Source organism: Heterocephalus glaber, unplaced genomic scaffold (genome assembly GCF_053883595.1).
Source record: "Heterocephalus glaber isolate CG9 unplaced genomic scaffold, H.glaber_assembly_v1.0 deba00001545, whole genome shotgun sequence".
Lineage (NCBI taxonomy): Eukaryota > Metazoa > Chordata > Mammalia > Rodentia > Bathyergidae > Heterocephalus > Heterocephalus glaber.
The window spans coordinates 550,820-564,091 of record NW_028258338.1 but is presented as its reverse complement, the minus strand read 5'-3'; the positions used below and the strand labels follow the sequence as shown (position 1 = coordinate 564,091).

Here is a 13,272-nt window from a genome sequence, read left to right as displayed (position 1 = left end):
ACAAAAATGTAAATCACAAGTCAGTGATACAAATGGAAAACAGTATGACAGATAAAAGATTTTAACAATTTCTGGCAGAGAGCAGACAGAAAAGAACCAGTTGATAACGCAAATCAAAGAATGCTACAACTTAAATTATGTAGTGGAAACAGACAAGGTTCTAACAGGAGGGAGCAGATTTGCAGGGTAGAATCCTGTAGTCTGAAGACTGAACCCACAAGGGGGCAGAGTGAAAAAAAAGGGCTGAAAACAAGGATACACTGAGGATATGAATTGTTTTTCCTACTACTGGGGACTAATCCCAGTGCTTTTGTCCTGAGCTACATGCCAGTCCATTTTTCTTTATTTTTGAGACAGTCTTACTAAGTCGCTAAATTGCCCAGGCTGGCCTTGAACTTGTGATCCCCCTGCCTCAGCCTCCCAAAGTACTGGCATTAGACCTGTGCATCACCACACCCGGCACAATCTTTAATTTTACTAAATATTGCTGAATTAATGTTCATAGTGGCTATACTTATTCATAGTCTCACCAATAACATCTGAGTTTCTTTTTCTTCATGTTCTTACCAATACTTAGTACAGTATTACTAGGCAATTGATTTTTTAAATATAATTTTGTCAATATGGGTATGAAATATTACCAATGTGATTGCATATAAATGGAAATTAAGCTAATCTCCTTTGCTCTGTGTCACTCTTAATTTTCTTGATGACTAGCAAGATTTAGGGTCTTTTCATATTTATTGGCTCTTTCATTTTTCATCCTGTGTGAATTATTTGTTCATATCATTTTCCTTTTTTAAAATTCTTTTTTCAGGGCCAGGGATTTAACTCAATGGCTCTGCACCTGCCTTGCAAGCGCAAGGTCCTGAGTTCGATCCCTGGTACCCAAAAAAAAAAAAAAAGTCATAAAAATAAGCTACACACTCCAGTCCCCTTCAGAGTCCCTTTAGGCAAATATATGTTCTCTCCTTCCCTTTTTCCACAAAAAAATATTACGGTGGCTGGGTGTGGTGGTGCATGCTTGTAATTCCAGCACCGTGGGAGGCTGAGGAGGGAGGTTCACAAATTCAAGCCCAGCCTAGGCAATTTAACAACTTAACAAGCCCTTCTCTCAAAATAAAAAACAAAAAGAGATAGGAATTTAGCTCCTTGGGAAGACCCTGAGTTCAATCCTAATACTACAAAAAAAGTTATAGTATATACTAAGCTTTTATTATTTTTATTTATTAGTGTAAGATGGGGTCTTCCTATGTTACCCAGGCTGTCCATGAACTCCTGTGAGCAAGTAATCATCCTGCCTGGGATTTTTGGTCTTTTCTTTTTTGCAGTACTAGGGGATAGAACCCACAGCCTCATGTATGCAAGACAAGTGCTCTACCAATGAGCTACAGGGGCCGGGGATTTAGCTCAGTGGTTCTGCCGCCTGCCTCCCAAGCACAAGGTCCCGAGTTCGATCCCCGGTACCAAAAACAAAAGAAGTTATTCATGACTTATATAAATGACTTGCAAAAAAAAAATGACTTGAAATTCATAGTTCAGTGCCCAAAAACTAAAGTTTTACAGTAACGTGGCCACAATTCATTTGTTTACACATTGTCCATGGCTTCTACAACAGCTGAGTTGAGTAATTCCAAAAGATACTTCATGGCCCACAAAGCCTAAAATATTTACTATCTGGCCTTTTATCACCAAAAAAGTTTGCTGACCCCTGCTTTATCATTTTCAAAAGAACTTCATGGGACTGAGGGTGGGGCTGGGGAATGCAGCTCAGTGGTACAGCCTGAATGCAAGACCTCTAGCACCACCAACAACAAAAAAATTCATCTATTTTACTCAATTACTCCTAACAACAATCCTGAGAGCTACTTGGAATTAATCTGAATTCTGAAAATCAGGAAGGTTCACAGAAGTTTGCCCAAGTTATAGAGCTGCTAAATGAAAGGGAGAATTCTGGAACTCTAGTTTTTTGGGGTTTTGTTTTGTTTTTTTTTGGTACCGGGGATTGAACTCGGGACCTTGCACTTGTGAGGCAGGAGCCAGAACCACTGAGCTAAATCCCCGGCCCTGGTTTTCTAATTCTAAATCCGACATACTTTCTACCAAAATACCACTTTCTAAGAACTCAACCTCTCCTTATTAATCAATGAATTTAGACATTTGGTGCTAAAATTTACCAGATGGATAGAAACATAAAAGCTTTAAATTGATGGGAAAACATTTCTCAATTGAGATCCTTTCCAAAAGTATATTAATAGACTACATTACATTTCATATGTATTACAAACTGTATTTTCTCACTGGTTAGCAAAGGAACCCTGCAAAGTAGGTAGGGGTAGGGCTTTTGTTTTATTTAATAACAAGGAAAAGGGTGCTAACAGACACACAAGATCACACTGAGGCAAGGCTAGAATCGAGAAACTGACTCCTACTTCAGTAATATTTCCACTGAAGAACAGTCTCTTCTCATAAGGAATGTACCTATTTTTGTTTTGGTTTTCCTTAGAAACAAAAAGTAGTAACTCATCCATTTTAAATAGTAAAAAACTTACAATGTAATTCAATCAACAGGACATTAAGAATTTTCATTCAGTAACAGCCTGTTTAGCCTAGCTTGGCAGCACACACCTGTAATCGCCTGGGAGGCTGAGGCAGTAGGATCTCAAATTCAAGCCAGCATGGGCAATTTAGCAATTTAGTGAGACTGTATCTCAAAATACAAAAAGGGGTTGGAATGGAGCTCAGTGGGAAGGCCCTGAGTTCAATTCCAAGGTACCACAAAAAAAAAGAAAAAAAAAATCCAGTTCAAAGAATATACCAGACATTTGGGAAATAAATGGTGAAAAGAGATAGCACAAGTCATGTCTTTGCCTTCACTGTCTGGACCCTCCCACAGGAGATACTAGCTGGTCTCTTCTCATTCAAAGTCACCTCCTCAAAGAAGCCTTCCCTAGCTACCTGAGCTATAGAAGCTCCTCCCCCAATATCCCACCACTCTTTTAAAAGTTTTCTTCCTCATATTTATTTTCTAAAATTATTTATTTATTGACCATCCATCATCCTCCACTGTAATCCTTCTTTTTCACCTACTCCCAACAAGCCCACACTGGCACACTGCAGGAATGTAGTGATTATTTGTGGAACAAATGGTAGAAACTACAAATACCTTGTATGTCCTACTGTGATTCACTTGGGCTAACAATTTCAGAGTAACTCATCCGTATCTTTAAAAGGTTCCTTAGCAAATGAACCACCTATCTTCAAGAGGTTTACATTTCAAGCAGTGCACATGCCTGTAATCCCAGAACTCAGGAGGCTGAAGCAGGGCTGCTGTGGATTCAGACCAGCCTATGCTACACACAGTGTGTTCAAGGCCACCCTGAACTACATAGCAAGACCCTGTCTCAAAAAAACAAAACAAAAAAGTTTTTAATCTCTTGCTAGAAACCTTCAAAGGTTGTCTAAGTGGAAAGGCCACCACAGTAGCCCCAAGAACAAAAAATTAATCTCTTGGGACTAGAGGTGTGGCTCAATACTAGAGTGCTTCCTTTGCATGTAGGAGGTCCTGAGATCCATACCCAGCACACACAAAAATTTATTCTCTGAGCAGCAGTGGACATAATCAGAGCTAAATTATCAACTCTTGGAGCTAAATTATCAATTCTTGGAGCTGAATCAGCACAAATTTCCCATGCTTATTTTAAAATATCTCCTGCCAGGTATGATGGCATATGGCTATAATCCCAGCTCTGAGAAGCTAGGCAGGAGGATCCCAAATTCAAGTACAGCCTGGGCAATTCAGCAGCTTAGTGAGAGCCTATCTCAAAATAAAAAATAAAAGAAGGGCTGGAGATGTAGCTTAGTGAAAAAGCTCTGAGTTCAATCTCTAGTACAAAAAACAAAACATAGGTTCCGCTGCCTGCCTCGAAAGCACAAGGACCCGAGTTCCATCCCCGGTACCAAAAAAAATAAATAAAAACAAAAACAAAAACAAAAAATCTCCTAGTTTTAAAAACAAATTAATGCCCCTATTTTAATTATGCTTAACTAAAAGCTGAGATTTATCAACCAATTGTGCTATGCTAATTTTAATTCTCATTTTTACAAGTAACTAAACTATAAAATAATCTTACATTATTCCTAAATTATCAAAATAATACGTGGGTGATTATAGCTGAAGCTACAAATGAAAAGTCTCTGGAAAGTATTGATTGACATACATTTTAGTTAAGAAGTTGGCTCAAAATATTTGGCTAGATTACAGATCTGAACAATCATAAACAATATAACAGGCATAACTGCTTTTAAAATATATGCCAATTTCTGGTTAAATAATACATAATTATAGACCAAAACTGTTTATTCCCAGTTTTAAACAAAGATTTAACCTTATACAATTTGCAAACAAAAAACTCTTAACTAAAAATACCTTATGTAACTTTAGCATAAGGATTGTTTAGCTCGACATACTGAAGTTTCCTGATTGAGACATACTGAGGCTTCCTGATCGTAAAAATCTCAATGATTCATAAGGACCTTTGAAATTTCCCCACATTTCAAATACAATATATGGCCTTCAAAAACACATTTAGAACCCAGGCATAGTGGTGTACACCTGTAATCCCAGCAATGAAGGAGGATGAGGCAGGAGAATCTCAAGTTCAAACCCAACCTAGTCAATTTAGGATATTCTGTGTCAAAACAAAAAGGATGTAGCTCAGTGGTAAAGTACTGAGTTCCATTCCCAGTACCACCAAAAAAAAATTCATTTAGGGCCAGGGATTTAGCTTAGTGGTGCCGCAACCCGCCTCGCAAGCACAAGGTCCGGAGTTTGATCCCCGGTGCCAAAAAAAAAAAAAAAACAAGAAAAACAAAATGCATTTAGAGGACCTGGGTGGAAGCTCAGAAGAGTGCTTGCCTAACATGCACAAGGCCGTGAGTTTCATTCTCAGCATCATAAAAAAATGCATTTAGAAACACCCCCCCCACACACACACACAACTGCCCAAAAAGGACTGGATGTTGTCACAAATAGCTTTATATAATATACATTTATAGACTTGTGTACTGGGTATTTTAGATTTTTAAAAACTGCAGTCAGGTACGGTTGCACACACCTGTAATCCCAGCACTCAGGAAGCTGAGGCAGGAGGATCGCTGTGAGTTTCAGCCCAACCTGGGCTACATAGTGAGTTCAAGGGCAGCCTGCACTACATAGAGAGACTGTCTCAAACAAACAAACAAACATTTTAAAAACTGCAAGTTAACACACCTGCAAAAGAAAGAAGCTGGATCCTTAACTCATGTCACATACAAAAATGAACTCAAAATGGATCAAAGACCTAAACATGAGAACCAAAACTGTAAGTCTTCAAAGAAAATATAGGAGTAAATTGTCATGACCTTGGAAATGGCAATGATTTCTTAGATTAAAACTGAAAGCACAAGAAACCAAAGAAAAAAACAGATAAAATGGACTTCATCAAATTTCAAAACTCTTGTGCCTCAAAGCACACTATAAAAAATAAAAAGGCAACCCAGTACCAAAAAAAAAATATATATATATATACACACACATATAAAGACAACTCTAGAATGAAATAAACTATTTGCAAACCACATATCTCATCGGGGACTAGTATCTAGAATATAGATTTTTTAAAAACTCTTACAACTGGGTCAGGGATTTAGCACGTGCCTGCTAGTGCCTGCTATCACAGCACTCGAGAGGCCAAGACAGGAGGATTGCCAAATTCAAGGCCAGCCTGGGCTACATAGTGAGTTCAAGGCCATCCTGGACTATACAGGAAGATCCTGTCTCAAAAAAAGAAAAGAAAAGAAAAGAAAAAAGAAAAAGAATTTTTGAAGGTAGAGCTAAGTCTAGTCCTTCATTTCAGCCTTAAGAGTCCAGCCTTATCTCATTCCAGTCCCTAAATATACCATGCTTACATTTTCTAGCCTCTATACTTGAATGCCTTCCACTCGAAGAACACCTGGTTCAAAACTAGGAGACCACTTTGCCTGGCAGAGCTGTTATAGGTTTGTTCTCTCTCTATATATATATATATATCTATATATATATACATATACATAGTATTCACCTCAATTTGACAAACTATAAACACAGTATTAACTTTTGTATTCAAATTATGAGTAGCCATTAAAACATGACATTCTTTCCAATATCAAAACAGTATACAAGAAATGTTCTCAAATTTGCAACATTTCCAAGAGAACTCAATACGTCAGTAAAATTTGTAATAATAAAATTTGTAAAAATAATCATGAAAAGTTAGAAATCCATAACAATAAATTGTGACCTAAAACAGAATGAAATCATCACAACACATCCTTACCAGAAACGATGTGCGACCAAAAGTATCATGTGTAATTATTTAAGCACTCAAAATAAGCTTTAGTACATTTTAGCTATACTTGAATGCAAAGTATCTTTCCCTTGGACTGTCGAGTTTAAACAATTTTTAAGTTCATCAATCCACAGGATAGAGATTTCGAGAAGACACCTGTGGCTCTGTGTCATATACTAGGACCTCGTCAAAAGTTCTCTTGATATTCAAACTTATTACAGATGAAAAACAGGTAACAAAGCCTCAAAAAAATTAGGATGCAATCTTAACTAAACAATTTTCACCAAAGGCTATTCATATAGCTGCCTCAGCAGTAACTCTTAAAAAGGAATAAGGCGTGCTACTTGCATCTGTTTTGAGGTTCATTCTCATTTTAACATCTTTCAACTCCTGAGATACGGAGATACACACTTGCAGGGCTTCCACCCACACCCCACTACATAAATGTTTCACCACTCTTTAGTCAAACAAAACCTCTTTCCATACAAAGAAGCCACCTCACTTTTATCCCAGCCCTATCATGCTATCTCCTTGCCATCCCCAACATGTCAGTCACACAACACACACCACCCCTTTCCAAATAACACCTCTCAATCCCCTTGAACCTAATACATTTACAAAACCAGACTGCAATATTCCTTACTCTGATCCAGTCGACACACACCACATACCATATGAACCTAAAAATTAAATCCACTCTTTTCCCCACCCAATTTTCATCAATACAAACACTGAAACCTTACTCAACTTCCCACACCCGAAACGATCTTCTCTTTCAGTAGCCTCAATCTCACTTAAATGATTACTCGGTCCTTTGTCAACTGTCTCCTGATCTTCCTCTAGAATCCTCACCTTCCCTGTCCCATGGTCCTTCATCTTCTCTCAAAGTTGTCACCCCCTCCAAACAAAAAAAGAAAAGAAAAAGAAAAATGCATCTCAACCTCAAATCTACCCTTCCCCACTCTCTCTTCCTCTTAATTTTCCTCTCCGCCTAATCCGTCACTACGACAGCAGCTCCGACAACCCCAAAGATCCCAGTTCAGACTCCTCCAGTATCCACTGGTGATGGCACTCACCCGGCCTCGGTCAAGCTGGCCCCCACTAGGATGCTTATTGGGAACAGACTCTTGGCCGCCGCTGTCTCCCTCCATTCATCCCTGGCCCATTCATCTCTCAGCCCGATCCCAGACACGCCCCCCGGCCTCCTCCTCCTCTCCCACAGCCCCAACCAGCCGAGACCCTCACCAGACTAGACGCTTTCAAGGAGGGAGACTGACTTTTTGCTTCTTCCTCGCCCTCTCAACCCTCCTCCAGCCCCCCGACAAGCCACACCGTAGAACAGAGACATACACACAAACACACCGCCTCTTCCTCCTCTACCGCCTCTTCCGATGCTTCTTACTCCCCTCCTCGAGGTCTCGGGCTCGGCTCCGAGTCGTGTGCGCGTGCGCGCGAGCGTCTCCCCTTGAGCCCACAGGGCTAGCTACGGCTGGTAGGTAAAGAGCGGGCGGGGTTAGAGGAGCGGGGTAGGAGCCCTAGCTCGCGCTCGAAGGGAGCTGACCAAGCGCACGCGTACTCCAGCCAGGGAATTCAGACGGGTAGAGAGGGGCGGAGGGGGGCGAGGAAGGGAGGGGAGAAAAGAAGAGGGGGAGGGGCAGAGAAAGCCAACGGAGCAGCCCCAACTCTGAGCAGCCCCTATTGCAACGAGGTGCCGAGTGGCTAGCCAACTAGAGCGTGCGCACGGCTCTCCCGCCTTCTTCAACGCAGCAGTAGAGATGCGCGTCGAGGAGAAAGGCTTTTCCCCTTTCCAAAAAAAATTTCAGTGAGGAGCCACGCGCGACATCTCCTGTGTGTTCTGAATCTCTCGTTCTCTTCACAGCTGCTTTGCCTTCTCCCTCAAAAAAGAAAAAGCACACACTACTTCCTGACCACCCAGCGCCCACTCTCAATTCTCCGCAAGCCATTCAATGCGGTAGCTCTGTGGAAATGTGGTACCCGCCAGCACCGTTTCACCCGCCACCCCAGCTCCGTTTTTTTCAACTCGCGGTTTTTCTCGCGAGACTCCTACCTGCCGGCTTCGGGATTAAAAGTCGAAGCACAGATTTACAAATACCGGTCTCTCGGTTACGTTGCAAGTGCAACGGCCACGGCATGTCGTTCCCTCTCCACCGCGGACCGCAGTGCGCGCGCGCGGGAGCTGGGCAACAACCAAAGCAGGGATGGGAAAGGGAAGCTATGAAACGGAATTTTGACGGCCTGTAACCGCTAGGCCTGGGCACGTGTCCTGTGCCTCACAGGCAGGTGCGGTGTACCCTGGGAATTGTAGTTTCTGTTTTCACCTTCAGTCCCACTCCCACTTTCAGCGTTACTAAGGCCTGTGACTAGGAGGAGGTTTACTGACGCCATTTTGCAGGGAACAATGGCCCTGGGCCCTGGAGAGGGCGGGTGGGGGAGGGAGCAATGTTTAAAGGTTCGGTTAACCTCCCCTGGCCCCTCGGTGCCATAGCAACCCCTTCAGAAACCCGGCCCCGCCCCCTCGCTGCTCCGTGTGGTTCCTGGACTGCGCGCATGCGAAAAGGCCACCTTCTCCTGAGGCTGGCTCGGTCTCCTACTGTCCATCTCCTTGAAAAACTCCCAAGTCTTCTTGCTGGTAGTGAATGCTATCTTCATTGAGCTTTCACTACACGTTAACCTCAGCTCTGCGGTTTTATTTAAAAACTGCTTCCTGTGCTGTATGAGGTGCGGTGCAGAATTGTTTCTCATTCTCACTGCATCGATCATGGTTTGACAGAGAAAACTGAGGTTTAGGAGAGGAAATGGACATGACTTACTCAAGTTCACACAACTATGTCTGGAGGAATTAAAACCTAAGCCCTAGTGTTCTTTGTCCAGAGCTCTAGCATTTTTCAGTCCCCCAGGTGTCCTAGCACCTGAATGAAAACTAAAGGGCAGGATTTCTTTTCCAAAGCCCCTCAGGGATTAGCAGGATCCCCTGAGGGTAGCAGGCTCTGTGGAAAATACCAGGCTACTCTTCAATAGCCCAGCCTTAGGGGCCTATCACTGGGTTGTACCAACCTCTTCCCTCTACACCACCTCATTTTCTTTTCCTACTGTAGAGCACAGCCGTTTCCAGTAGTTTAAAATTGCACTGTCAGCCACGCTTGTAATCCCAGCACTCCAGAGGTGGAGACAGGAGGATCGCCATGAATTCAAGGTCAATCTAGTCTACATAGTGAGTTCAAAACTAGCCTGAACTACATAGCAAGACCCTGACTCAAAAAACAAAACAGAACAAAACAACAGCCCTCTCAAATTTAACTGCGGTTTCTAAGGTCCAAATGAAATGTAAAAATGAGAGGCCTGGTAGACCTCTCTCTTGTCTCTGCCCTTTTCTTCTTGATGATCACTTGTTAATCCTAATATTGCTGGAACATGTAAGAAAACCAGATCATGCCCTTATTAAATTCAAACCCTCATCTTACGGTTTTGACAAGGGACAGCGGAAGATTCAGTCACTCTGCCTGTGGAGATCTTCCTTCCTTGCAAATCTGAAAGAATAAGGTGTGATTTCTACAAATAATAGCAACAATGTATCTTGAGGGGCTCCGCATTTCCAATTAACTGAAGAATGGGTGGGGTTTCCCAACCTCCTTCTTTCCTCAAGCCCCTGAAGATAGACTTTTCCTCTGTTGAATTATTGACTAGGGTGGGGGAAACACTTGAAAGTGTAGCCAAACTGCCACCAAGGGGTAGTTTCAAAGATTAATAAGTTATTCCTAACTCACATGAGATGGTAACTAGAAACTGTGGCCATGTTTTCTATTTCTCCGAGTCCACATACTCTTACCACTGCTATGCATATCATACCTTTGCAAAATGAAGAACTCAGCTCAGTTGTGGCTCTGTCCCTCTGCCTTTGTCTCTGAGCCTGATGATGTAATCAACACTGAACAATACTTGAAAATGTTAGTCCTTCAAACTGGTCAAATGTGAACTTTCCAAGCACTCCTTAAACAGGCAAACATTTGTTCAATAACTATTAAATAGTGTGACTTTTATGAGCTTTAGAAATATGAAAATCAAGTATGTTCCCATCCAAAGACAGGTAGTTCTCAATTTAGGCCTCTTACTGGCATATGTGCTCCTCTGTTTGAGACAATCTAGTCCAGAACTCAATGCAGATACCAATGTAGGGAGAAAGGGGAGTAGGCAATTACAGCTAATCGCCAATGTACGTTAGGGAACATTCCCTTCCTACCCACTGGTTTCCACTGTCTCTCAAGTGTCATTTGTTTTTGTTTTGTGACAAAGTTTTGCTATGTATTCCAGGATGGCTTTAAACTCACTATGTAGCCCAGGCTGGCCTCAAATTTATGGCAGTCCTCCTGCCTCAGCCTCTTGAGTGCTGGGGTTACAGGCATGAACCACCATGCCCAGCTTCAAGTGACATTTGTGATGTTCCTATTCATCAAACAGAAAAAATTGACTTATATTAACCACTTTTGATTTGGCTTCATATTATCTCGGGAAAACATCCTTTCAATAATCTAGTTCATCTTCTTTTGAGACTCTGGTGCCAAGAAATCACAGAAGCTTTCACTGGAGTCATTTTTAGACTGCAACATTCCACAGGAATGGAAGCCAGAAATTAGTTTCATGGCCCTACTAGCTGGTGGTCTCCTTTCTACCACATAAGATGACAGTAACTCTTTCTGTCAACAAAATGGAGCTGTGATGAACCTTAGAATTCACAGTAAGCTGACTACTGCAGCAATAGGTAGAGATGTGACTTTTTCTGAAACTCAATTTCTCATTCTCCCCTCTGTGCCTGATAAACCAACATATTGGGAGAACAGTACCAATCGTTCTTCCTTTAACCCAGGTGATAGCACAGTTTGGGGATTGTAGGACATACCCAGGCACAGGTGTGGAAACTGAGGGTGGAATAAGGGCATTTGCTTCTAGTTTCTTAGATTCTAGCAATTACTGCTGAGCCCTCTGCCCACATGAGTCCTTTCAGATGTTCTAGGATCCAGTCCAAAGTTTCTGAGACACTTGAGGCACAGAATTATTTGCTGCCACCTATTGGTCTGTCTAGCATGACGTTCCCCACAGTCCTTCCTCTTTTGAGTCTTCCTGCCAACCAAGTGTTGCTTTGGGAACCAAAGTGTTGCTTTGGGAAGCTGAGACCAGTCTGCACTCTGAGCTCCCACAGAGCACTCTCTGCTCTCCCCTACACCCACCCAGGAGAAGAGAGTGAAAAAGAGAAGAATTTTATTTGTTTGTTGTGGTGCTGGGGGTTGAGCCCAGGGTCTTACTAATGCTAGGCAAGCACTGTGCTACTGAGATACATCCCAGCTTTTTTTTTTTTTTTCAAGACAGGGAAAGTTACAAGATGGCCAAGTTGCAATCCTCCTGCCTCAGCCTCCTGCCTGTGTAGCTAAGATTACAGTCATGTGCCACCACACCCACCTAGAAGAATATTTCTTCTTCCCTCTAGTTTTCTGGGCAAGATACTTGATCTCTGCCCCTGTACCCAATCCTTACTTATGGGCTTATGCTTTTAGAACGCAAAAGCTAAAAAGACTGGCAAAGTATTTGTTTTGCTGCTTTGCCACTTCTCTTTCCTAAGATACACCACAAAACTGACTACATGAGGGGGAGAGTAGAGAAAATATAGGAAATAAAAACATCCATTTATATCCCCAAATAATATTTAGCTACCGTCTTCCTTTATTAAATTTTAATATCCCAGAAAAGAAAATGTATTTATTTCCAGGTGTCCTCTGCTCAAAAACAGTAACTCCCAGGGTTTGGATATCTGGGTGATCTTTTCTCCAGGCAAGTCTTGGCTCTGGGGGAATTTCTTCCCTAGATCATCTAAGGGTTATTAATGCCCTCCCAGGAGCCTCTCCTTCCTTCTAGCACAAGTTGAGTGCCCCCTGAGTAAGGATAACCATTGCCTACCTCGGAAGTGAGCAGCTCTCATTGGCTTAGTGACTGACTTAGAAACACTCTCCACATTGCAGATTAGCAATACAATTTTGCTAGCCTTGCTATGAAGTCTGGTCTCCTATTCCTAAACACAGTCTTTCTACATGTACCCAGGGCCTATACGTGAAGGCAAATTTCCTTGGCTACTTACTCTTGGAGAGCCTAAAGATGAGTAAATTCATACAGATTATCTAAAACTTGCTGAGTGTCCAGGATGTAAACTCCGCTGAAAAGTCGCCATAGAGCCAGGTTACAGAGCCTGAGTTGGGGTTACTGGAAGAAACCGTCCATCTCAGGAAGATGATCAGTTATTTTAGAAATGTAATAGTATATTTTAGAAATGGCATAGAATATTTTTCTGAGAATCAGAAACTTCAGTTTCAGGGCTAACTAATAAGGCTTCATTTGCCTGCCTGCCTTTCCTTCCTCTCTTCTTCCTTTCCTTCCACTGACCCCTCTATATCTATTCCAGCATTCTGTAAGTCTTTCAAAATAGTCTTGGCTGGGGTGTAGCTCAGTGGTAGTGTTTCTCTCATGTAAGATGTAGGAATCATAGTCTACCCACTAAAATGTATAATAATAATAATAATAGCAGGTAATAATTAAATAGCATTTACTGTAAGCTTTATTCAACCCCATTGAATTCTGAGATATCATTATCAACATCACTTTCAAATTAATAAACCAAGGCACAAAGAGGCTAAATAACTTGCCTAGGGTAGCTCAGCAAGTGAATGGCAGAGCTAGAATTTGAACCCAGTTAGTTTAGTTCTTATACATTTTGTCTATTTTCTATGATTCCATTTAACTTTAGGTTCCGGCTTTCCCCATTCCTTTGGGTTTGAATTTTTTCCTCTCCTCCTCCTCTTCCTATCTGCTACTCCTCTTTTTTGTGGGGGTGGGGTGGGGT

General features: G+C 41.9%; 1 protein-coding gene across 13 annotated transcripts in view; it reads right to left on the bottom strand.

Annotated features, from left to right (window-relative positions):
* The window catches only part of Wnk3 (WNK lysine deficient protein kinase 3), a 220,166-nt gene extending 211,519 nt beyond the window's left edge, over nucleotides 1-8,647 (bottom strand). For 8 of the 13 annotated variants that reach the window (XM_021251217.2, XM_087189625.1, XM_013068764.3 and 5 more), the window contains exon 1: nucleotides 7,719-8,411. The gene's annotated coding sequence lies outside the window, so the exon portion shown is untranslated. Of the gene's footprint in view, nucleotides 1-5,117; nucleotides 5,349-7,613; nucleotides 8,412-8,436 lie in introns of those variants that run through there. The other 5 variants (XM_087189627.1, XM_013068763.3, XM_021251218.2 and 2 more) reach the window with 4 other exon arrangements.
* Between the last annotated feature and the right edge of the window lie 4,625 nt (nucleotides 8,648-13,272).